The 27,108-nt window shown below is 40.3% G+C and overlaps 1 protein-coding gene across 2 annotated transcripts in view; it reads right to left on the reverse strand.

Annotated features, from left to right (window-relative positions):
* MAPRE2 (microtubule associated protein RP/EB family member 2) overlaps positions 1-18,646 on the reverse strand; it is a 170,764-nt gene extending 152,118 nt beyond the window's left edge. Inside the window, exon 1 of one of the 2 annotated variants that reach the window (XM_023741166.1) lies at positions 18,612-18,646. The gene's annotated coding sequence lies outside the window, so the exon portion shown is untranslated. Of the gene's footprint in view, positions 1-10,280; positions 10,302-18,611 lie in introns of those variants that run through there. The other variant, XM_023741167.1, reaches the window with a different exon arrangement.
* Between the last annotated feature and the right edge of the window lie 8,462 nt (positions 18,647-27,108).

Genomic DNA, 27,108 nt, shown 5'->3' on the forward strand with positions numbered 1-27,108 from the left:
CACACTCTAAAGAAGGACATAACTTAATCATCAGCACACAGCGAGGAGTTTACATGGTCTCCCTTCAAATCAGAAAAGACCAAGTTGACTTGACCTCTTTCTCATTCTGAGCACTAGGAGCTCCTCAGTAACAAGCAGCCATAAGCCAGCTGTTTTCTCTGGGCTTGTTTGTTAGCTTTGTTTTAATTAAAAAGACAATATCTTTGTTAGGAAAAGAGTCATGACATGGGCTAACTCTTTAACAAAGCACATTCTCTGTTCTGTGTAAAGACTACAGCCAAGAAAATCCTATGGAGCAGTTCTACTCTGTAACACGCGGGGTCGCCACGAGTCAGGGGCCTACTCAATGGCAGCTACCAACAAGAACATGATATTAATATTTAAAAGATAATGTTTCCCATTGCAATCATTTTCCTCTTGAGGGAAAAAATGAAATAGGAGGGTATTTATAGAATTTTTTTTTTTATTAAATAAAGATGAAAGATACAGTTGGGGGAAAAAAGTCCATTTTTCTCTCATCCTCTAGAAATTTCAAATCCTCTTTCTTTGAACACACCCAGAATTCTAGCATCCCATATCCAGGGCACAGCAGCAGAATATCTCTCCTAGCTGGGGAGTCAGAGGGGGCTGTCATTCCTCCCCAAAGACCGTTTCCCTGCCTGGCCATAAGACCACAGGCAGACAAGAGCTATATCAGAATAAAAAAATGGTTTTACTGTATGTCCCTGCCATTGGAAGAGATATGATTTCTTTCTGTCTTTGATGCTTATGTATCTAGCTGGTGAGGCTTCTGATCAACACAGGGTTAAAGCGTTCTTCTCACAAAAGGGACAGAATTATTACTACTCCCTTCCCAGCTGCTCCCAGTATTTCCAAGAAGAGAACACAGCTGGGACCTGAGCCCAGGTTCACCTCTCAGGAGTTTACTAACCAAGCTATCTTTGGATCTTCAGAATGAACTCTATCCTGAATTCCAAACTCCCTACAGCTACTCTGAGATATTGAATCACTCCAGTTTTATATCACATCCTTTAGTGTGGGAGATCCACAGCTTTTTAGGAATAAAGCAGCTTGTGAGCATTAAGAGAAGGTCACAGGCTGTTAATCTCCAGGCTGATCCTACTCAATACCATCCTTACAAAGATCCCTGTCTCCACCAAGCACTGCCTCAATTAGTGGTCTCAGGTTGAGCTCACAGCCTTCCCCAGGGGCAGCAGAGGGAGGCCAAGCGCCTGCCCAGTCCCACATATGCAGGGGACCAAAGCATGACTACTGGGAAGCACAGAGCTAGCATCCCCCAGGGAAACAAAAACAAATGAGATTATCTGGCAAAGAAAGGAGGTCAAATTACACTGAATCTTGGGTATAAGACCAGTACAACACATTCCTTTCCTTAAGAAAGACAAACTACTAAATGATCCACATTGTATATTTAAGGGCTTTTAAAAAATTATATCTGGATGATAAAGGAGTTTTGGTAGTATATATTAAGAATAGTAATGATGTTATAAACTTACGATTGTGCGATTTCAATTTCTATAAAAATAAAAGATAAAAAAGACTTGTTGCTGTCGAGAAGATTCCGACTCAGAGAGACCCTAAAGGACAGAGTAGAACTGCCCGACAGGGTTTCCAAAGAGCACCTGGTGGATTTGAACTGCCGACCTGTTGGTTAGCAGCCAAAGCTCTTAACCACTACGCCACCAGGGTTTCCAAAAATAAAAGAAAAGCCCCAGAAACTACCTAAAGTGATAGCTACAGTAAACTAGAATTCTTTTCATACAAACCTACCCTAATCCCCTAGAACGCTCATTTATCCATTTGCTACTTCCCACATGAACTAGAAATAAAATCATTTTTTAAGATTGACCTTTCTATTCTAGAACAGACTTTTCATACTGCTGAATGTACAAAAGTAAAATTCTTGCTTAAAAATGGGGAAAAACGCCATGAGACAAACTATGTAGTCTGAGAAATGCCATGTGCATTATAATTCCGTGAAATGTTTCCTATAATTACATTATTTGCACTTATCCTGTTATCCCTTTTTATCATATCTCCTTGAAAATAGAGTAGTAGAAATGGAAGAATGGTTTTCTCTTAAGTGTGACTGGTAATGTAACAGAATGCTTGTGCAGCTGCAGAATAGCACAGAGAGAGCCATCAGGTTCAACTTAAGAGACCAGGGTTCAGATCACAGAGGAAACTAAATCCCTGCTTTACACCTGTGCTGTCTTTATAGTCTTTTATTCCTTTGACTAGAGCCCTGGTGGTGCAGTGGTTAAGGGCTCGCCTGCTAACCAAAATGTCAGTTCAAATCCACCTGCTGCTCCTTGGAAACCCTATGGGGGCAGTTCTACTCTGTCCTATAGGGTCGCTATGACTCAGAATCGACTCGACAGCAATGAGTTTGTTTTCCTCTGACCATCCAAAGAAGGAACAGAGTACCAAATTAAAAGTGTTACAGTGGTAACCTGTGAGACAAAAGTAAGACATCGATGGTAGCAATGAGGCTTGTAAGGACAGTGCTACCCACTCCAGTTGCTGCTGAGTCGATTCCAACTTCTAGTGACCTCATGTGTTTCAGACTAGAACCGCACTCCAAAGAGTTTCCATGGCTGTGACCTTTCCAAAGCAGATTGTCAGGCGTTTCTTCTGAGGCACCTCTGAGTGAGTCTGAACCTCCAACTTTTGGGTAATAGCTGAGCGCTTAACCGTTTCGCCTTCAAAAGATAAATAATCCTTATCCAACTTTTGGATTGTGCTCTGAGTGGAAATATTTTCAAACCTTTACTTTTTTTTTTTTTTTTTTAACATTTTCAGCAGAATCTGTTAAAAGCATTGATAAGTAGGTGGAACTTGTGGAAACGTGCAGGAACGTTCGCATAGGCTCTGCTCACAGGTTTCTGTCTAAGCCAATGTGAAGACCCTAGAACACTAACCAAACAACACTGCCCTTGCGGGGGGGGGTCCCTGCTGTACGTCTACCTTCCTGAGGAGTCCACTTACACAAGGTTAGGGGGCTGTGTCAGTAACTAAGTTCCCTAAGTTCCCTGATGGGAAACTCATGCTGAATCCCACTCGACTGGGAAATGAAGTGACATTCCAGAGCAGAAGCCGCAATTATGCTCTCAGGGATAAAACATGAGGAAAACCAATTTATTATTGGAAATAAATCCAGGTAAAATCCACATGCCTAATTTGAAAATATTTCTTCAAGGTTTTTCTTTCCATATCTATAGCATTCAAGTTTGCAACATTCTTTCACACCTATCATCTCGCCCAGCCCTCATTAGAGAATGGCTGCTAAAAATTCCTTAACAAGGATACTTCCTATGTAGATGGAAAATATTTTTTATCAGTGTTGTTATTATTATTAAAGAGCTTAATTTTTAATAGATTTCCTTGGGCAACTAGACTGAAATATTAGAAGGTCAGGAAATTGTAAAATAGAATCAATGGTAGGAAAAACCAGAAGCTTAAACAGAATAGGAGAGAAAGTCTGTAGATGTGACCTTGATGAAAGAGGCCCTAAGAGATCCCTCAGAGTCTCTGGGCAGTGCAAATGGTTAACACGCTGGGCAGCTGAAGCCCACCCAGAGGTACCTCGAAAGAAAGACCTGGCAATCTTCTTCCAAAAAATCAGCCACTGAAAACCCTATGGAGCACAGCTCTACTCTGACACACATGGGGTTGCCGTGAGGGGGAGTCCACTTGGCTGCAACTGGTTTAAGGAATCCCTTGAGCAGGGTCCTCAGTGGCCCTTTTGGTTCTGCCAAGGCCTTTTTTCTGCCTCTTCTGTAGTACCCAGCTTTGGAAACTCCACAGTTAGACCACCATCTCTCTCAGGTTGGCAGCCAAGAAAAAAAAGCAAAAACCCAAACTTTTATTTTTTGACCACAAGTGAAGCATTTCCAGTTAGCTTTATTTTGAATGCTAGCTCGTAAGATTGTTGGATGATTACCTTCACTTGACGTAGTGTTTAATATTCTTATTTCTTTCCAATCTTGTGGACCCTACAGAAACTAGTACTTCTGCCTCCTTGTTCCTTTCCATCCCACAAGGAGCTTCCTTTTTGCTCCTCACTGGGGCAGCTAACATATCTCCCCGTCCTCTCCAACAGTGCATTCAGTGCACTTGAGAATCAGGAGGATGCTTGGAAAACCTATCAAACACTGACAAAAGCAAACAATAAGTGAGCAAAAAACACAAAACTTTGCTTTTAGGAGGAAAAGTCTCCACATCTCAGATTTTCATCTAGAAAACAATGGGATTAAATGAGGTGATCTCCAAGAGCTGCCCATGGCTCTAAAATACTGCGATTCTACTTGGCATCATTAACTGAAGGCATATACTAAGGACAGTTATATACCCGTTATGTGGGATTATCTCTGTCAGAACCCACTGATTGTGCCAGACCATCAAAACGATGGAAACACAATTACCAGTAGCTCTGTTTACAATAGAGTGGGAAGGGGTCACGGGGCCGTGTCTCTGGAGTCCAGAGTGCAGTGACACTACTCCCCAGTCTGGGGAAGGCTTTGTTAATTACAAACTCCTCCTTGAGCACCTTCTGGTATTAATTTGTGGGCACCAGCGCCATACAATGAAAGAAGTAGTGATTCCTCTCTCTGGTCACAACTGCTAATACGCAGTCTTTCGTTTGCTAACACAACTCAGCTACAGTCTTATAAAAGGGAACATCCTTTATGTTAGGAGAAAAAGAAGAGGTTTGTCATGGTTGGCTCACTCCCTGTTTTGAATCTATTTTTCTTCCTGTCCTTGTATGCTGAGGTGTCTTAGGCAGGCGCCATATTGGTGTCCAGAAATTATACCACAATCCCAAACCATGAGAGGCAGGCCTCCTTTCTTTGCCTGTATTTTGAGGCAGTACAATACAATTCACTGCGGGACTTGGCCAGTAGTTCTGCTTTCTCTATGTCTTCCCTTAGTTCTAACGGGATATAATATTACCCCTTTATTCCTCGGTCTAAGGTCCCTGGGTAGCGCAACCAATTTGCAATTGGCTGCCAGCCTAAAGGCTGGTGGTTTGAACTCACCCAGTGGCTCCATGGAAGAAAGATCTGGTATTCTGTTTCCATAAAAAATTACAGCCAATAAAACCCTATAGGGCAGTTCTACTCGGTAACACATGGGACCACCATGAGTTCAAATTGACTCAATGGTGAGGGGTTTGGTGGTTTTTAAAAAATATTTTTAGTCCAAGCAGACTGATGGAGAGAAGACCTGACCCTAACATCCATGTGCGGAAGGAAAAGTGAGCTCTGGAAGGTTTCTAAGCAGATTCTTTTGACAATATGTCTGCTCTGTCATGACTTTCATTTTGAGGAGCTATAATGGCATTGTACATATATTGAACAGAAGTTTGAATTTTATCACTACATCTGCCTATACCAATTTAACTAAATAATTCAGTGTGCTAATGGACTATCAAATCCATATATTTTCCTCATGTCTAAATAACTGAAGCAGTAATTTATGGATTCTCCAAAGAAAAAACATAGTTTCCATTGCATTTTCTACTATATTTTATTCTAAGAAAGATGGATTAACAACAACTTTTCAGAGTACTGGGATATTCTATGAGGAGAGGACGGGTCATAAAATATCCTTATTTTATTGATGAGATTGGGGGCCACAAAGGTGAATTGAGTTGTCTTGGATTGCAGTTTAAGTAAAGTCGGGACAAGAACCAGGCCTCTTAACGATCAGCTCAAATTGAATTTATTATTAATGATAATAAAAACAATATGAATGATATCGTGCATACGTTGCTAAGGTTTTGAGAGAAGATCATTCTTTAAACTTAAAGTTTGAATTATGGGGATAGTTAGAGACCACTATTCTTTGTCTTAACTCATGCTTACTCACGTTTACTTTTCTTTTGAATATTTTAGATGTTGCTGCTTCCTCTTTGCTTTACTATCGTTTCTGTAAGTCTCCTTATCTGCAATAATTTTATCTTGCTATTTTAACTGTTTAATCTCTAGAGTCTAGACTCATGATCTTTAGTAACAAAGATTTGTATAAATTTTCAGATTGAGATATCAATGTGCCAAAGTCTCTCAACCAAAGTCATACAAAATTACCAACAGGTAGTAACATAGCCCAAGGTTATTAAACATTGTTTAACATTTAAAAACAAACCCCAAAATGTCATATGTGAAAAGCAACCAAAATAATTCACACGACTTTCAGATTTCTAAGAGTAACCCTTAAAATGCCACTAAGTCTTACAAAAAACTATATTGTTAAAAATCTCTTTCCATTGGGATGTGTCACAAACCCCAAGGGAAAATATGACTCAAATGGAATTAGGCTTGATGTTAGAGGGTGCAGGACACAACAATTGTTCTATCCATCCTGCATGGCTCACCTGCATCAGCTTGCTCAACCAGGTATATTCTGGAGGTTTCAAATGACTCAAATGACGAACCCTAACCCCACCCAAGATTCCAGGTCTGAGCAATTATAATGGATAGCATAATTACAGATACTCAGACAAGCAGTTTAGGACAGAAAGACAGCCTAATACACTCTTCCACAAGAGATGACTCTAACTCAGATTCACAACTTCACTGGAGTTGGTGTCCATGGTGATGGGCAAGTACAGCAGCAGACTTCCAAAGGGAGAAAAAAAGGCCACACATTCTTGAATATAATTACACTTCTTTCAGTCTCGTGGTTTGTGTGGCTAATTGTCAGAGCTGTTGGTAAGCTGTACCAGTAGCCTCTCGTTCCTTTCAAACAAGGCAAACAATAGCCCTATAGGACAGACGTTTCTTGTTACTGCACACAACTTGATTCCTAAGCCCTAATCATCCTTCTGCTACTTCCAAAGAGCAGCCGCAGGGGCCGAGCCTCCCTTCGTCAGATTGGCAGTCCCCAGCACTCACAAAACATTCCTTCCACGAAGAGAAGACCAAGGGATTCCTGGATACACTGAAAGCTCCCTACGGGTCAGTTGTTGCTTAGTTTCAATATGAGTTTAGGAATAGCACTGTAGAACTACCTACACCTTCGACTGTCTAGAATTTTAAAACAAACATCTGAAACAAAAAAATCCCCAAGCCATCAAAGGTTTGCTTTGAATGTGGGGCTGGTGAAATTTGTCATAGATGAGAGGCATGATGGGAAAAGAGTCACAGCCTGAGACTGTATAGACAAGTGAGGCATGTGATTTTTTTTTTTAAATGAAAAAGTAGCTGGTGGCATGGAGCAAGACAATAATATTGTTAACATTTGTCACAGTTAAAAGCTGTTTTCCAGCATCCCAGCACTTGTCTTCTTCAGCGCCTGTGAGTGCTTCCTATCATCTCCCGTTAGATAACCATTATCTGTAAGTCCCTCCCCCAAACACTTACCAAAACGTGCCGGTTGACCAACCTTTACACCAACAGGTATTTGTGTTGAACAGTAAGCAAAGGGGATAAAGCGGATAGTGAACTTCCAGAAATTACTCACATAAGAGAAACCCCCACCCGCAAAGTATGTTTTCCACTGTAAGGATTGGGACAAAGGGGACCCTCTAATAAACTGCAGACCCATGACTGAAGGAGCCCTATTTGAGTGCCCCATTTCCTAGCACTGAAGAAGACAGCATTTCCTTATCTACGAAACATTGGTATTGGAAAATCATGAAAAAATGACAAAAACTGAACTCTTATATGTCAAGCACTGTGCTAGGATACGGGGATTGAAGTTGAATACGATGCCATCACAGTCGTCATGGAATTCATGTAATATGGGGAGGGGCCCACATACATGGGAAATTAAAGGTAAATCAAGATGGGGCACCTAGCCAAACCTGGATGGATAGGCTGGTGGGTAGGAGGCAATGGTAAGGAGTTTACAAAAGGCCTTCCAAAAAAATATTTCTCAAATGTTCATGTGTTAACATGTAACAGGCCACTTGGGCATCTTATTAAAGTGCAGATTCTGACTGAGAAGGCCTGGGGTGGAGCCTGAGATTCTACTTATAAGATGCTCTCAGAAGATGCCGATGCTGCTGGTCAGTGGACCACACTTTAAGTAGCAAGGACCCAGGGGAAGTAACAGCTGAGAGAAGACAAAAGGATGAACTTGAATTAACCAGGGAAATGCACCTCAGGCAGAAGAAAGAGCAAAGGTGCAAGCAGAGACACTGAAGCTGGAAACATTATATTGGATATGGTAAACAACATTAAAAATTCTAAGGAAGGAATTTATGCAAAATATTAATGAATGTGGATACAAACAAGAAGATTTTACACAAAAATAAAAATAGTTATGCAATAGTTGATTAGGGTGGTAGGATTAGGAGTGCTTCCCCTTTCCTCATCTTTTTCCGTCTCTCAGTAATACATTTATGTTGTATTTATTAAAACTTAAAGGTTAAATGAGTTTCTCCAGGGTGTGCTGGTCATGGTGGGGATTCTGCACTGGGGTGTCTTTTAACAAATGACTACTGAAGCCTCTTCCAACTTGGGATTTTATGATTGGATAAAGTACAAAGCTACTTAACAATTAATCACAACAATTATGTAATAATTGGCTTATGATGGCTACTATAAAATGTTTGTTTCTGAAGCAACAATTGAAGAAATAATATTCTACAAAAGAGTTGAGTAATTAAAAATATTGACGCATGTTCCATCAATAAACTTATCCTAGGAAAAAGTACAGGAGGGACTGTGCAGAATTCTGGCAGAAAAAAAAATCTTGTAACTTTAGACTTCACAGAGCAATGAGTGGCACCCCGATAAGGAATTCATTGCTTGGTGGCCTGGAGCATGTCACTGTTCCCCAGTCAGAAGGAGGCCTTTCAGTTTCTGAGGAGAAGGGGATATTGTTCCATTCCCAGTGTGTAGAAGGAACTACTAAAGTTAACATTACCTTTCTTCCAACTTAGGCATGTTGCAGGGAACCACATCACATAATATTCAGTCAACTGCTAGCCCTATCTGAAGCAAATTATTAGAAAAGTATAATGACCCCATCACTGTACATCCTATAGTCATCATGAAGACCTACATGTACGCTATCTAATTTGATCCTTAAAAGAACCTTGTGAGATAATAGCAGATTCCACTGTCTCTATTTTACAGAGGAGAAAACTCAACTTGAGGGCTGTTAGTTTATGAAGGATGTTGATGAAGGATGTTAATGAAGAACGTTGATGAGGGATGTTAGGTAACTTCTTCAAAGTCATCAAGCCAGTTAGCAGCAGAGCCAGTTTTAAAACACAGGCCTTCTGCTGTTCTCCCTTGAAATTCAGTATTCTTGCTGTGATACAACACTAAACTTCTAAAAAAAAAAAAAACCAGTCAGCTGAAGAGGTATCTCCAGTCCCCATAAGAAGAGGCTAGAGTCAGAGGGGGAGAGCAACTAGAAGGAAGGAGGATTGTTAGCCATCTAACCTGAGAAACAAATTCAAAGTCAAGGGCTAGAATAAATGGGAGAAGTGGGAGGGTCAATGGCTTTGATTTGATCAAGACTGAGTTGCCCAGACTTTCTTCTTGTGGGGTGTGAGTTTCACAGTAAGTATGGGTCTTGGCCTGAGGAAAAGGCATACATTTGAAGGAGACAGTTGGGAAGAAGGAAAGTGGGTGATTTTCTGCCCCTTCTCTCAAACCTTTTGTGACAATTTAAAAATTTTATGTGAATAAGAGAAATGAATAAAATCATATTATAGTAAAAAAAAAAAAAAAAGTCAGGCAGGCATAAAGAAGTGAGGTTTTGGACTCAAAAAGAATGAACACCTATGTATCCCTTTTATTACTTGTTAAAACTTAGAATTTCACAGGAGTAGTTTGGAATTTGTCATAGATCCCCAATAGATACCCACTGTTCAGTTTTAAAGGAACCTAGGGATACAAGTATATGAACGGCATATGAGTATTCATGTGTGAGTGACAATACATAAGATGAACAAGCACAAAAGAGATTTTCTGGTGACTTGAGGGCAGGAAGTGTGGGACACCTAATTTATAGGTTACTCATCATGGGCAACCTAGAAAATCATTTATAATAGGCTGTCAAGTTAGTCCATATGAGAGTCTTTTTCAAAATGTCATTTGTCTTATTTTATTACACATGCTCATCATAAAACAGTATTAAGAAACAGCCATTTGAGATTTTCATATGAACAAAATAGAAATATGTAGTTGTACAACTTGAACATATTTAGTCAAAAGAAAACTATTCCTTCTTAGGCATTAAAAGAGACAGGTTTGTTAAGGATCATTTCAACATACTATCAAATGAAAAGATCCACTTACATGTGGAACAGCGAATCCTCTATTAGGGGCTTATCAAACTTGAATGTGTATATGAAGCACCCATGGGTCCTGTTAAAGTGAAGATTCTGAGTGAATCTGCAATCTGGGGTGGAGCCAGAAAAGTTCTGCATTTGAAGACACTCCCAGATGAGGCTGATGCTTCAGATCCTGGAACCACACTGGAGGGATAGGAGGCATCGTTCTAATCACCTGGAACCCCACTATGACTAGCAACGCACTGTTGATATAGCCGATGGGTTTCTCCTATTACCTTGACTGAGCTAACAACTTGCCTATTACTTGAAGTATCACATCTGTACTATCAAAAGGTCAGTGAAAGAATAGAAACTACTTTAAAATAACTTATAAAATAAAAAGATGGCTAATTTTCTAGTTCTGGTTTTACTACCACCCCCCTTAATTAAGCAAATTGTGTAGAAAACTTCAGTTAATGGCTTGATTTTTTTTCTTCAGTAGTGAAGGCAGCTTAGATATTTTAATATTATCCCAGAAATCAAATCAGGTATTTTACAGGCCAGGAAAGCCAGCCACTTTGAGATTTATTTATTATGTGGTAAAAGTAGGGTAGCCAGATTTAACAAAAACATAAAACAAAGTAAAAAAACTCAAACAACAACAAACCAGAATGCCCAATTAAATCTGAAGTTTAGATAATTCTTTTTTTTTTTTTTTTTTTAGTGTATGTCCTATGTAATATATGCAAAAAAAAAAAATCGTTATTTATCTGAAAGTAAAATTTAACAAGGAGTTCTGTATTTTATCTGGCAACTCTAGATAAAAGCATACCACCAAATTCTACTTTCCCTTGAAGGGCTGGAAGGGTAGATGCCAGGATGGGGAATTAACAGACCCACTGAGAGTGATGTTTAAACATTCCAGCTACACAGGGCTTGCTCTCTGGATTTGCCAATACTACATAGAGCACTTAGTTTTTGGAAACTCCTTTTAGGAGATTTGTGCCCAGAAGACCACACTTTAAAAAAATCATGATAGAGGGCAAGCTGGAGGTGAAGCCAACAAGAGCCTTATATCAATAGCTTCCTTTCCAGGGAAGGACTAGGTGGGGCAAAGAAGAGAAGTTTTTCTTCTAGCTGCCTCTCTTTTCCACCTGACAGACGGCTGGGGGACTCAGCAGGAAAATGGAGATGGTGGTTTCTTGATTAGAATCATGACAGATTCATCTTCTTAAAATATCAAATTTGGGCAAGTTCAACTGAATTTATGACAAGCTTTGAGAGAAAGGACAGTATAAGGCGGTTGCAGGCGCTCTCCCACCTCTTGCTTAGCAGGTGTTGAAACGCGTTTTCGCCAGCTTGTGAAAAGGGTAATCTAGTCTTCTGGTTTCACTTGTATGTATAACATTCAATGAATAGTTTCAGATATGTTAGCAAAACTTAAAGGAACCGCCTCTATTTTCCAAGCTGCCTATTCTTGCTTAGGAGCCCTGGTGATGCAGTGGTCAAGAGCTCGGCAGCTAACCAAAAGATCAGCAGTTCAAATCCACCAGCCGCTCCTTGGAAACCCTATGGGGCAGTTGTACTCTGTCTTACAGGGTCGCTATGAGTCGGAACCAACTGGACGGCAACGGGATGGTTCTTGCTTAGGCTCCCTTCTACTCACCTCAATTACCAATAGTCATTTCGGCCATGGTGTTTATAATTAATTTTAAGTTAGGACCAAGATTTGTCTGTTAGTATGTTGCCCTTGTTTAAGCAATGAGCTTAACAATTATGAACTCCCCACTGTAGTAAAAATATAGTAGATCAAATGTAAAATCTAGATTATGATAAGGGAGAAAAATTAATTTCACTTGGACTGTTTCCTTACCAGGTCAGCACAGGAGTTATACAAGCTATCCTCTGTAGTCTCCCTCTATCTACCCTCTCCCCCAATTACTCCATCAGGGGCACTGTGGGTTAAGCTACTTTGGCAGTTAGCAGGCAACATGCCATTATTACCAATAGGCCTAGGATGACATTAAATACATTGATAATTTTTTTTTAAGAAATGATTTAGCTGATGTCAAAATTTACATTATGTATAGCACTTTTTTTTTTTTTTTTTCTGATTTAGTGAAAAAGAAACCCCTCTTTTAGATCTCTAAATTGCAGGAATACTGATTCTGGAAGATCCAGATGAAGAGGACACCAGTTATAAATAATCCTTAAAGATGATCTATTAATTTAAGTGAAATTCATTGCAAACTCCCAGTCTGTAGTATTAAAAAGTCATCGAAAGGAGGAAGTTCTCTTAACTGAAGGAAGTTTTATGACAGGCAACAGCTACAATAAAATATTATGACAAGTTCCTATTCATGTAGTTCTTATTCTTTCAACCAATAGCAACCCTTCCAGCCTTAGGTAGAAGGCAAATAATTTGAATTTCTGGATCATAACATGATCTGTTTTCTAATTTGGAAAGTTCAAACCAAATTGTCCAGGGTCAGCCTTCAGTGACAATAGTGACTATGTGAAAATCTGCTTATTATTTAATTACCTTTGTCATTATAAGCAGCAAGTCATTTACCTTAAACATATACTTTAGCAAAGTAGTGTTATTTTCAAAAACAGCAAGTTTCCACATCAGGTTTTAAGTGTATTAAGGGATAATGAAAGATTTGAAAGTCTGAATAAATTCCCAAAATATGCCCTCATATACTAAAATAAATCAACATACACATTTCACAAGGCTGGAAAAAAAGGACGTTCCTATTGCTACAGGATTAAGGCAAATGTTCACCCTAGGATTGCTCTCAAGGACATTTTCCCATTTTATAGAGTTCTGGAAACAATGACGTAGCTCAGTGTAAGTCACTATTGCACTGTTTGGACTTGTTTAGGTTCCCAAGTTTTATGGCTGACTGTATCACCAAAATTCATATATTATTTAGAAATGTACTGAGTTTGCAGAGTAAGCACATATACAAGGGAAATACGAAACTAAACAATCTTCTATTCTTAATGATTAGTTTACCTATGTTTGGAAACAAATTTTTTACCATTCTCTAATGGGAAAAGCCTGAACAAAGATTAAGGCTTTAAGTGAGCAAATTCTCATTTAAAATTGGCATATATTGAGATGGAATACATCAGGAGTCTGCAAACATTTTCTGTAACTATTCAGTAAATATTTTAGGGTCTGTAGGCTGTACGGTCTCTGTTGTAAATATTCCAGTCTGCCGCTGTAGAGCAAAAGTGGCTGTAGACAGTATGTAAACAAAGACGCGTGGCTATATTCAATACAACTTTCTTTATGGACACTGAAATTTGAATTTCACACAACTTTCAAGTATCTTGAAATATTATTCTTCCTTTAATTTTCAAAAAAATATTAAACAACATAAAACCCATTCTTAGCTCATGGCCATTTGAGTGGTGGGCCATAGTTTGCTGATTCCTGAAGCAGATGGAGCCAAAGGTTTTAATTTAACACACACTTAATGTCATTGTATGAAGACTGCCAGCAATCATTTTTGAAGTGTGCAGATTATTAGATTTGTTGAAAGCAAATTCACCAATACCTCCATTCAATATAACTGTATTGTGATAGACCATAATTTTGAATAGTTCTCAAATGTTGCAAATCTGGAGCATAAACTTTGTGGATTAACAGATATGACAGATTTTTCCTTATCCCAGATTAAGGAGAATAAAGTCAATTTAAATGCTTAAGATGGTTGCAGGTAGATATGTAAGGGAGTTAGATTTATTCTTTGTGTCCTCCAATAGGTGAATGCTGCAAAGAGAACTTCTAATGGATGGAACATGCTTCTAGAGAGACGTTCAAGCATACACTGGAGGACTATGCAGTGAAGATGTGGTAAAGGGCATTGAAGTTTTTGTTGGACGATGAGAGTAACCTTTAAAGGCCCCTAAACCTAGAGTTTATACTTCCATGACTTGGAAAACTTTATTTTAACTTATTACTTTGGTTATCCAGATAACATGGTTCAGATTGCTTGGGGTTGGTCTAGTCCAAAGGTTGAGTATTAAGTGCAGTCAGCAAGCGCATGATGTATGTGAATAGTTTTCTTCTATTTTAAGGAGAGAGCTCATTAGAACTTACCTTGTCTAGCCAAAGCCTTCAGGCAAGATTACATCGAAACTTAGGAAACAAGCACTATGATGTAAGAGAGACTGGGACAAGAGTCAGTACCCCAGTATTCTAGCCCTGGCATTGCCAATTTGGAAAATCACTTAACTTTTAGGACTTGTTTTTGCTATTTGGCAAACAGGAATACTATCTACCCAATTATATTGAAGCCCTAATATAGTAATAGCCAAAGGGCTATACAGATTTTCATGTGGTTTTCATCTGTTCTCAAAACTGTTAGAGCTTTAAAATTGAGATGATACCCTTCCATTTCATTCCACCCCTTTTGGCCTACTTGTAATATAACAGAGCTAGATATACGCCATCCTCTGATGAACGGTTTCTGATTAACCTGGATTCATCCCATTTTTCTAGTCTACATTTTAGTCTTTCAATGTCTTACACTTTCCCCAAAAGGGGTTGGAATTTCAGAAGTGCATCCCCAGCCCCTTTCCCAGGCTACAAAGAAGTAGCAATGGATGCGTTTATATCATTTTGGCCTTTAGAAGTTGTTACTAACATTTATTTTTGATGATACCTGTCAAAGAATACATCCAACTTCCACTTTTAAATATTCTGGTTGTTTAAATGTATTTATGAAGTTTTAATGAGAGCAGCATGACAACAAAATAACAACAAATGCTTTTTAGCTATTAATCTGCCTTTTCTCCTACTCTGAAATAATTCTGCTAGCTTAATGGATTCGTGTAGCCATCCATAGAGGTCAAAGTTGGATGTTTTTCTGTGGTAATGGGTAGAGGGTGAACTTGTGTGACCCATAAGAATGTGGTTAAGTATTACAACAATTATTAGTTGTGCTCAACATGCTAAATTGTTTTTGTGTGAAAAATGTACATGAACAAATGAACTACCACTTGATATACAGCATTTGAGAACCATAACAGAACTTTGGCTCCTACGTATCCAGAATGTCTGTCCTGGAAAATAACAAAACTGAATGTATGCAAGATGTGAGTTTACAGATGTTCTCCCACCTTCTGATTCTATTCAGTACAAACAAGCAGCATCTCCAACATGCAGGGCCCTGTGCTTGCTGCTATGGGGGCTGCAGACATAAATGCCCCTAAGAGATAATAGACTACCAAGCAAGGAGCAATAGGTGCTAAAAGAGAGGTTCAAAGCTCAGAGAGAGGCTAAAAATAGCTGACAATATTGAGGGCTTCCTATGTGCCAGGAACTATTATCTATTTTTAAAGAAACTGAGAATGGTGAAGAAAAAACTCAGGCAATGGTAGAAAGAATGCTGGTGACATAGAGAATAATGAAGAAAGGAAAGGTATATAAACTGAAATTAACGGTAATAAAAAATAAGAACAGTAATTTGATAATCTTATTTCATAAATTTTGTATATATCTTTAAACAGGTTATCTTATTTAGGGTCATCTCTTGGGTATGATATTTTAAAAAAAATTTTTTTGCCGGAAACTTTTAATCAACAGCAAACATAAAATTTAACGTAAAATGTTAGGTGTAACCATTTGTATTTAAATAGATTTTTAATCCACCCTGGAATGTGTAACCAAATGGCATTTGACTTTTTTGTATTCAAATTTTAAGTACAGCAAATTCATCCTCTCTCCTTCTGAACTATTACTCAGGTAACTGAAATAACCCAAGCCAGTTTACATGACTTTTCCAACAGTTTTTTATATGCTTCTCAAAAAAAAAAAAAAAAAAACGAACCCCAAAAGATGTCTAGTTGGCTTAAGTTTTCCCTTTTAACAGAAGAGAGCATTATATGAAGCAGGTAGAATAGCATGCTAGAAAAGACAGTGGCTTTTACAAACAAACAGATCCTGCTCAGATATTAAAATGTGCTTTCAAAGTAGTATGTGCATGTCAACAAGCTACTAGGCTGTAATTGCTTCCTATTCAGCGGCTCCGCCTTGGAGCGCAGCCTGCTGATTCACCAGGCTGCTCGGAGTTTGTTTCTGCTTGGTTTCCCTCCTGCCTGCTACACTTGAGTCATCCCCGGAGTGAAAGTTTCTACGTTTCCCCTAACAACAGTGCAGAAACCAAGTACTGACAGTGAATTTTGGTCTTTTCAACAAGAACCAGATCCTAGCCAGGGAGGGTAAAAAAATTATGTGGCAGGTTTCACCACTAACCAGGCTGCCCGATGACAGTCCCCTGTCCCAGGGTGTTTGTCTGCGGCATCCCAGTTTCAATGTCTTTTCCCTCACTCACCCAAGTGGTTAAACTGGCATCTTGTCTTGCAACACCTGCTGCTGGTGGCTGCTCAACTCTTTCATTGCAACAATGGTTTCCAAACTTGGCTGCACAATGGAATCACCGTGAGAGCTTTATAAAATATTAATGCCTGGCTTTTACCCCCAGACATACTGATTTAAATGGTATGGGGTGCGACCTACACATCGGAATTTTTCACACCTCCCCAAGTGATTCTAATGTGCAGCAAAGTTTGGGAACCACTGCTTTGGAGAAGCATCATTCTTCCCACTCAGGGGAAACCCACCAGTTAAGCTTAACTAAGGAAGGCTAGGGGGCTCCCCAAACTTCTGTTTCAAAGATCTACCGACACATAGCCCTTGCCAGAGGTCTTGCTTAGTTTGGCAGAAGAGAATGCTAGCAAAGCAAGAAGGCGTTGCTAGAAGGAACATTGATAAGATATAGCTCCCTTTTGCTTGCCAAAAACTTAAGTCAAATTTAGTGTTCAAGAGAAGCATCTCAAATGTTGCTATCCCTTCCGTTACCCTTTGATTTCTATTGTTTCATTCCACAGCGTCCTGTTCGGCGAAGCTGTAAGCCTCGGATCCCCTTAGACAGAAGTAGGTGCTGCGTCCAACCTCAGTCAAGACAGGACTGCACCCTTCACCTCCTCTGGGACCAAACCGCCGCCTCTCGGCGAGGCCCCGGGGCCGATACTATGCTAATCAAGAAAGTTCTTCCGGCTCCTCGCGGGCGGGCGCAGGTTTCAACACTTAACACTTTATTTTACATGACTGCACTACGGTGTGTTTACTGACCTTTTGCCTAGCAGGTCTGGGCCACATTCCTCCTCCTCCTCTTTCTTTTGGAAAAGGAGAGGACAAGGGCAAGTGATGAACAAGACCCGCAGGGAGGAGACTGCAATGTTGGCTGGTTCCCAGGTGAAGGAACTGCTAACGTTCCGAATATTAATTACTCAACCCGCTACTGATCCGGCGATGGCTAGCAGAAGGGACCTGGGGGTTAAGACAAAGGCGCCTCTTGATCGAACTGCTGCAGCGCCCCTTCCTCCGAAGTAACAGCTCTGTCCTTAAGGCTGGCCGGCCCTTGGCACCCGGACTGGCAAACCGACTCAGGGGTGGCCAAATCCACTCGCCCTTTCTGGGTCTGAAAGTCTGTCTTACCGAGCGCTCCGGATTGAGGAAGGGGGTAGGGTATTTCTGTGCCCACCCCTCCTCCGGGTCCTTTGTGGGATTTCTGGCCTCGGCACAACCCTCCTAAGGGTAGACTGACGAATTTCCTACAGAAGCAGAGTGGGGAGTAGATAAGTAGCCCTGGCACTGCGCACAGGATGATCCCAGCAAAAGAACCACTTGGGCGCAGAATAGTAACCCGCTCCCTTCTCCACTGGCGGGGCTTCCGAGACCCGAGCGCCGGGAACACAAGTGGAGCGGGAGTCGTGGGGTGCGTCTCTGGAAGGGAGAGGACAAGAGTAGCAGCACACCCGGAGGTCGAGGGATTGCTCCCGGGCGCTCACCGCACTTTCTGGTCGGCCCCAAAGCGCGCAGCCGCTCCAGACAGCCGCCCGACACTCGCGCTTCCGGATCGGTGCGCCGAAGGCGCGCACCCGTCAGACCCCCTTGCTTTCCTGTCTACCAGTGCCAAGTCTCCCTGCTCTGACCATCCCGGCCCTCGTTCACCGAGCCAATCCACTTTGCTTCTGCCAGCGTGGCAGCCCCAACTCCCTGCCCTTTCTCGGGGTGCGCAGCGCTGGGGCCCCGCAGCAGAGATACCGCCCGCCGGAACGCGGTGGGGTGCACACCCCGCGGCCGCGCCGCCGACCCCTGCACAACTTCTTGCCGGATTCGGAGACCCCCCAGTGTCGCTTGCTCCGCGCCAGGCAGGCTGCAGCAGCACCCTGGCAACGGGAGGCGGCGGCGGCCAGCGCCAGGCCCACGAAAGACTGCGCCAGAGCAGGGGTACCGAGGTGCGCCAGGACAGTACCGCTTTAAATGCACTTGACTCACCTGCTCCGGCGCTGAAGCCTCCTTTCTCCGCTGACAGCTAGGGGCTTTGTTTTCTCCACCCACCCGGCCGCCAGCGCTCCGCCCCCACCCCCACACGTGACTAGTCGTCCGCCACTGCCGCCGCTCGGCGGATCCACCTACGAGAGTCGGGCAAGCGCCACCCTTTCCCGGGGGTACTGGGTGCCCGTGGGGACGTCAGGGGGGTACAGGCTGGGGCAGGTCTGAAATGATCTGCCGGCCGGGTCAGTTGGAGGGTGGCACACTGGTTCCGGCCCGAGGAAGCCAGACTGAGTTGGTGACAGGAAAAAAAGTGTCAGCCGGTGTAATGAGCTGGGCTATTGGGCCCCACCCTAGAGGAAGGAGACCCGCACGGTTGGGAGAGGGGCTTGAAAAGGCAATCCCACACCCTGCAAACCGTGGCCTGCACACCAGCCAGAGTGCATCCGCTGTTTACACCAAGAGTTTGTACCCATAACTGGGTAATAACTGAGAGGGGCAAGCTAGTTGTCATGAACATTGTTAGTTAAACTAGGAGATTCTAAGCCGAATGATACGATTAACAATTTAATAACAACGTGTTACAATGAGGTTTGAAACCTGCTTGTTGATGCTGTTGATATTTGGATTCTATTTGAAAAATGAAACCCAGGCTGGAGACGCCAACTCTAGAAGATTATTGATGTGGGCACTTGTCCATTTGGAACAGCACCTATTTTTAATGAAATGAATTGAGAAAATGTTCTGGCTTCAAGACTCAGCTCAGTATCCGCTGCTTTTGGAAGTGATCCCAATGATCTCCAGTGTTTGAAACCGCAAGAACCTGTTGTTGGAATCCTTCCTTTTGCCTTTTGGGTGCACACATATACCTCCCTCTCCCCCCTCCCAAATTACAATTCAGGGTTAAGACTGCACCTACCCACGCCAGGAATGCACTGGACAGCCACTAACAACAACAATAACCCCAGCATCCATTAAAGTGCGGTCTACATAGTGGAATGATTTAGCACAGTGCTTCCCAAACTTTCATGTGCAGATGGATCACTTGGGGATCTTGTTAAAACCAAATTCTGACTGAGTGGGTCTGGGAGTGGGCCTGAGATCTGCATTTCTAGCATACTCCCAGGTGATGTCAGTGCTGTTGGTTTGGGTCCACACTCTGAGTAGCAAGGATTAGAGTGGCCACTCTGGCATTGTTCAGCATATTTTGAGTCCTGACTGCACCACTTACTATAGCTGTGTAACCTTAGGTAAATTTCTTAATCATTAAACCTCCCAAGGTGTAAAATAGGAATGACATTAAGACCTACCTTATAGGGTTGTTGTGAAGGTTAAATGAGAAAATCCACATAAAGCACCTAGCACAGTGCCTGGCACACATACCTAGGGTTCAGAAAGTGTTAGCTCATTAATTCTCAAGGTCATCTTTGCAGGAGCAAAGCTGGCACAAAGCCCACCATAACCCCAGGAAGAGCAGTGTGTGAAATGGGCACAGTGGATGAAAAGTAGCCAGCCTGAGAATGAGGACTGTGTCTCTTACAGTCCCAAGCACATAGCAGAGTGTGAGTTAAGCTTGTTGAATAAATGAATGACTATAATGCAGAGCAAATCATACATGTTCAAAAAGTTCCTTTTCTTCTGCAAAACTTTAAATCTTGATAAATTAGTTCTGGAACACTGAATTAGAAAATCATTTTGCTTTTCATTACAGATGTCCAGCTGCCTGTCCAATGGATAATCTATTTAATATCTGAGAGGGTAAATGGATTATTAAGGAGTAGTACATTTTTATCCTCGTTAAAGATCTTGAAGTTTAAATTTAAATGAATTTATTAATGAAGAGATGGTATTTTTAGCTCTCAGAAGGAATGGCTATTGTCATCATAGTTCTCATAACTTTCTTCCTTGCTTTCTCTGCCCCTAAAATAGGAATGTTTCCTGTGACTCATTTCTTGGCTTTTTATATTCCTCGTTCTCTGCCCCTTTCCTCAGAAATTTTCTTCACATCTTACCTTCAATTTTCAAGTGGATGGAGTTTGCTTCTGTATCTATATCCCCATTCTTAACCTGCTTCCAAGCCCTATTTCTGCATTTCCACTGAATTTCCCACTAGTCCGGAAGTTTTAGTGTGTCCTAAATTAAACTCCTTCCTCCTCCCATAAAACTGATACCTTCTTGGTGACAAATAAAGATGGATATTTGCATTAGGAAACCCTCAATACTAATGCAGGGACCTGTAAAGGGTGTGGGTTACACAGTGTGATTTACCCACCCATCTTCCTGGTCCCAGATTTTCCATGAGACTTTGCCCTCTACAGTGACTGGGGCCAACTCCTGTATAAACACAAGTTCCTGGTATAAACAGCCACATACGCACTTGTGGGTTGCTGCATAAATGGTGATCAGTGTGAACTGAGCTACTGGGGGACTGTATCAGTCAGGATTGGCTAGGTTATGCTGCTGTAACAGACACTACCCAAATCTCAGTGGCTTAATACAACAAAAATTAATTTCTTATTTGCACAAAATTTCCAGGGAAATTATCATGGTAACTCATCATTCTAGCCTGTTTTAGTCCTGTGACATTGCTGCATGCACCATGGCAGGGGAAGAGAGTATGGAGAACTGTGCACCAAACTTTCTCACAACTCACTGCTCAAAGAAAGTCACATGATCATTAGTCAGAAGGAATGGAAGGAAGTAGAGATCTTGGTGTTTATGAGCAAAGTTTACTGCAGGGATCCAACATTACGTGGGAGGGTTAGAGATAAACTGAAAATGGTCTAACTATAGCAGAGGGTGAGCATAGATTGTCAGTTCTAGGATGGTAGTCAGTCATGTGTGAAGTCTTCGGAGAAACATTATTGTTGTTATTATTATACAATATCATTATATAGAGAAACACTTAAAAGTGGAATATTCTGTCTCTCTGCCTGTCAAGTCACTTTATGATTTAGCCAGGGTCAGTCTACTCCAGGCATTGAGGCTCCAAACTTTTCTGGGACTCAGGAGCCAGGAAGGATCCTCTATTTTGGTTATACCCTGGAGGACACAGCAACCATTAAATGAGTAAGGTAACGTCAATGCAAGCAAATTTGCTAATTTTGATGACATTGATGGTCATTCTCTATTTGATGAGTGAATGTGTGTTTATGAAGAATGAAAGAACTCAGGGATCAAATAGTTACGTATTTTTCCATAATTGTCTAAAGTATACCTTTGACAAATAATTCTCTTTTTGTTTCTTAAAAAAAGAAATGTTGAAATGTAGCTTTATGAGTAAAGATCAGCCCATAAGCAAGGGGAAAACCATTCATATCAACGTGAGGAAAAAAAAAATCGTGATATTCAATAAACTTTTGGGTTTCTTTCTCTAAAGGGCAGGGATTATGTTGACTGAACTTGCTTCCTATATCTCCCAACACTACATGTGCTTAAAAGAGATAAAGCATTGATGAATGCTATAAGCTCTAAAATGTTATGCAGATCTAGGGTATTATAATGTTTTGCTGGTCACCCAATGTTTTTGATCTCAACAGATTTATATTGGCTCTGCTCATGCTCATTAGTGTTATTTCCTCCCCTTTTAAAATATTTACCTGTTTCAAAATAAATATTTTTTACATAACATGAGCATCTTCCTAAAGTTAATATTCTGAGAGCTTCAATCATACATTTCCACAAATAAGTAACATGAGAGATTAAAAAGGAGAGACAGTTTATCAGTTAATGTTTTAAACCTTTTTCTCAAATCCTTTTTATTTTATCTGATTTATTTTCAGCCCTGAGTTCTTCCTAAGTTGTAAGACTGCTTTAAGTATAAATCATAACCTCAAGAGATACACTACAGAGAACTACTTATAAATATACAGTAATAGCATGTAGGACTGAGATGTAAGTGTCCATTGCCAGGATATGATAGTGTTTATCAAGATGGATAGTATAGGTGGCATAAGATGACAACTTCACAGCTACCACTGCCTTGTGAAGACTCTAGCATCTATTTGTGGAGCAAATGTTTGAAATACAAACCATGTAAACTTCAAAGCATTGTGTGGGTTCTTAAGAATAAATATTTGTGAGTTAGCTAAAAAGTATTTATTATCATTTCATAGATGAAGTTAAGGAGAGAGTTTAAATTACTTGCCCAAGTCCATATACTTAAATGACTCCACCAAGTCTGAGTTTCCAGCAATGTCCTCTAGCAAAAACTGCTGCTGTCATAGCTAATGTAAAATGGCAGAGCAAAAATATGCTTTTATATAATATATATTGGTGCATACATCATAGGCTATATTTAATGTACATTGACAGCAGCAAAATGTTGCCTTGGTTCATGCAAAACCATTGTATGACAGAAGTATTTATGGTTTTATACCACATTTTAAAAAACTCATAATATATACAAAGAAATAAGACATATATATTTATATAGGTTGCTTAGAACAGGTGGTGGTGTTGGTAGTTTCTGACAAGTCAGTTCTGACTCATAGTGACCACATGTGTGCAGAGTAGAACTGCTCCATAGGGTTTTCAAGGCTGTGATCTTTCAGAAGCAGATCACCAGGCCTGTCTTAAAGGCATCTCTGAGTTCAATCTGCCAACATTTCGGCCGGTAGTGGGGCACTTAACCATTTGTGCCACCCAGGAACTCCTAGAATAGGTGTAGCTGAATTGAATCAACTCTTTCCCTGTTCAGTATTTTTATCAGTACATTTTGTAGATTTAATTAATTCATTCATTCATTGATTTATATAGATCTCTTCAAGGGTGAAGATATCTTCAAACTTAGACCTTCAGACTCTGAAACCAAGTGATTGAATCTATTAAAGTTTTCTGTGGCAGCTCCAAAGCTCAATGGCTTTCTAGTGGGCAGTGGGATCGCCACTGTCTCATCTTGGGATCCTGTGGGAGACAATTTTGTTGCATTGAAAGTTATCCTTTATTAATGTTTATATACCTTGCCAATTGTATTTTATTTCTAGTCCTCCTGTATTCTGTCCATGAATTGGTCAGCCAGTATGAGAATAATAGGTAATTGATTTCTCATCTCTCCTGAGAATCTTTTTTTCTAATGGCTCTTTGATTCTTCAACAGAGATTTTGTTTTTCTTTGACTCTTCTAATTTTAAAATCACTTCAATCTTTCTCAGTTATAATTTATTTAACAGTTTTGTGGTGCCTTCTATTTGCAGTTGCTGTGTTAGGTGCTGTGGTTATCCCGTCTCAAAGGGCTTACAACACAGGGAAAGACAGTCATGTAGATAGTGTGACTCGAGAGGTATTAAGAGAGATGAACAAAGCACTAAGAGAACATGAGACAGTCAGGAAAACATCAGAGAAGGGCTGACATTTGTGTTGGGTCTTGAAGGCTGAAGAAGAACATACTAGGTGAGATGGTTTTGGGTGAAACAGAGTATGTGGTGAAGAGTTTTCCAGGGAGGGAGTGTGAAAGATGAAGATATTATCAGAGATTGGAGAATGATGAGAAGTTCAATGTGGCTGAAGGGTAGGGTACGTGGAATGCAGAAGTCAGCGGGATCTAGACTAGGAAAAGCCTGGTGTGTCCAGCTGAGATGCTTGGATGTAGTATGTTGCCCAGTGATCTCCAAAGTGGGGGGAGAACACTTAGGGTTGTGTGAGACAATACACTGGGGTGTGGAAAAAATATCTATTTATTGAAAATATGAGAAAGGAGTTATGCTTTACTAGTAAGTAACATATGGATTGACCTTGCTGCCCTCACATGGTCTGTATGTCAGGCAGACAGAGGAACTTACCAGGTGCAAGGGATCCTGAGGCAAGGGTGGGGATCCACGACATTAAGGGGGTGTCTGTAGGCCCTTACATATTCTTAATGCAAACTGCAATTTTTTAACAGTTTATGTGTGCTTGGTTAAGTGGATTTCCGTGGTTTGACTAACCTAAGCCTTGCAAAATGGACAAACGGCTTAAAAAGACTGAAGATAACATGACTAATGCAAGCAATAGTGAATCTTAACAAAAATCCTTGCAAAATTGGTGGGTGGTTTTGAAAAGTGAGTATAATAATTTTATAAGCTCACCCAATGATACATGTCTCCCCTGTGAGGTTCTCTGTGATGTGTATTCTGCAGCTCTGACAGCCATCAAAACCAAAGATGCAAATACACTGCACTCAGATTTTTAAATTACTTTATCACAAAGTCATGTAAAATTCCCCCAAATTATGAAACATATTCAACCACATTATTCTCATAAATAACATTTTAGCGATATAGAAAGATTGTATCTACCATTAATAAACAGAAATAAAATAGTATTTATTTCATCTTCATCTCACCTGTTCAAATTTCCACTTCTGTTACGTTTTCTTATGTGTACAATAGATTAAAGCAGTAGCTGTATATCCATATTCTTTACAAATGAATGTGTGTGTATGACATAAGAAATGTTTTACTTACAGGAGTGTGTAGGCAGAGGGAAGCTATAAAAGGTATTACAGCAAAAGAATATATGATCAAGTTTGTTTTTAGGAAGATGTCTTTGGCAACAGCAGGGAATGGAAGATGAGAGAACAGAATCCAGAGAGGTCAGTCAGAAGGCTAGACTCGTGATCTAAACGGAAGCAGATGAGGACCTGGTCTAAAACTGTGATAATGGGGACCAAGAGGAGAGATCATCAGAGGATGTTGTCTATAGTAGGAGTGGGGCGGGGGGACGGGGGAGTGAAAGAGTGAGAGAGACAGAGGTAATTCACAGGTTTATAGCTTGCCAGTCTGAATAGATGGTGGACCTGTTACTTGAGACAAAGAGACAAGATATCAAGCGAAACAGAGTTCGGTTTAGGACATGTTAAGTCAGAAGTATCCAAGGGCTTCCTGGGAGATGTCTGGTTGGTGGTTTAAAAATAAATCTGAAGCCCAGAAGAGAGGTTCTGCAGCCTAGAGATACTTTACAGTAGTTTTATTTCTTGATCTGTCACCCTTTCTGTAACTGCCAGCCTTTAAAATCTCACTTAAAGCCAAATGAACATAACATCTGAACATTTATGATTGTTTAGAATGAAACAGTAATGATTCAGAATCAACTACTGCATTACATAGTGGTATTACATCGCTGCTAAACACAGGGGAATCCAAGAATTTTAATTGGACGTTTAGGTTAGTTTCGCTCTCGGCTTGACCTCTTTAAAAGTATATTCTCTTCGGTTGGCTTCCCATGTTTAGTTTGCTGTTGTTTCTCAAGTGATTTTTAAACTGCAGTTTATTGTAACACTATTGCTTTTTCTCTCTTGTACTTCATTTGGTCTTTTCACACCTAAAACTTGATTGTTCAATCCAGCCATTTCTTTAATTTACTATAACAATTGTGAATATTTTCTGTTTCTGCTGTACATATGTCCCTTCTTCAGGGATCACGAGCACGGTAAACCATGTGACAGCCCTTTAACCCCTTCATCCTTTACGTACTGTTTATCAAATAACCTAACAAAGCTTGTTTTTACTAAGTTAGTGGATGTCTTTCATACTATGCTATTTTCCTCAATTCATTATCTTTTGCTTACTAAGCATCTGAGCTAGTTTACCAGTTAAATTTTCAGACTTGGTACAATTCTATTCCTAACCATTTATCTCGTAAATGACTCTCTGGGTGGTGCAAATGGTTAAATGTGATGCTACAAAGGTTGGCAATTTGAACCCACCCAGAGGTGCCTTGGAAGAAAGGCCTGGTGGCTTGGTTTTCTGCTTCCAAAAGGTCACTGCCCTGAAAACCCCATGGAGGGCAGCAGTCCTACTCTGCAGCACATGGGGTCGCCATGAGTCGGAATTGCCTTGACAGCAACTGGTTTTGTTTTTTTTTTTTCATAAATATGGTCTTGTAATCAAATAATTCCAACTATATGTTTATTTATTTAAAATTTGAAATTATATCATAGTTTTGTGGCATTTTATTATTTAATGATTCAGGTACTTATGCTGTGTTTTCCTTGTTAAATTGGAATTTATTTTAGTGCAGGGACATATTCTCTCCACTAGAATTCAAGCCCCACGAGGGCAGAGCTTCTTGTACATTTTGTTGACTGCTCGATCTCTAGTGTGTAGAACTGTGTCTAGGACATGATAGGTAGCAAATAAACATTTCTGAACAAATGAATGAATAAACAAAGGAACACAATAGCCTCATAAATATGTCTTGATTTGAATTATTTTCCTTTCTCATATTTTAAAATCCAAAATCTTCTTTTACCATACGTGTTATTTCCTTCTAACATAGCAGCTCCATTTATTTTAAAACTCACAGTTTAATGTAAGTTTATTCTAAGATAGTGACATGCCTACATACAAGTTTTGATCTTTCATCTAGGAGAAACAGTTCTTTCAATCTTCTTTTCCCTTAAAGATATACAAAAGACTACAAACATCCTATATGAGCCTCCAAACAATATTTAGGCAGGAGGTCAAGTTTAGTCTCTTAAAAATAACCTTCAACATTCATAAGTAACAGTTTTCTCTAGAATG

This window comes from Trichechus manatus, unplaced genomic scaffold, assembly GCF_000243295.1.
Source record: "Trichechus manatus latirostris isolate Lorelei unplaced genomic scaffold, TriManLat1.0 scaffold00175, whole genome shotgun sequence".
NCBI lineage: Eukaryota > Metazoa > Chordata > Mammalia > Sirenia > Trichechidae > Trichechus > Trichechus manatus.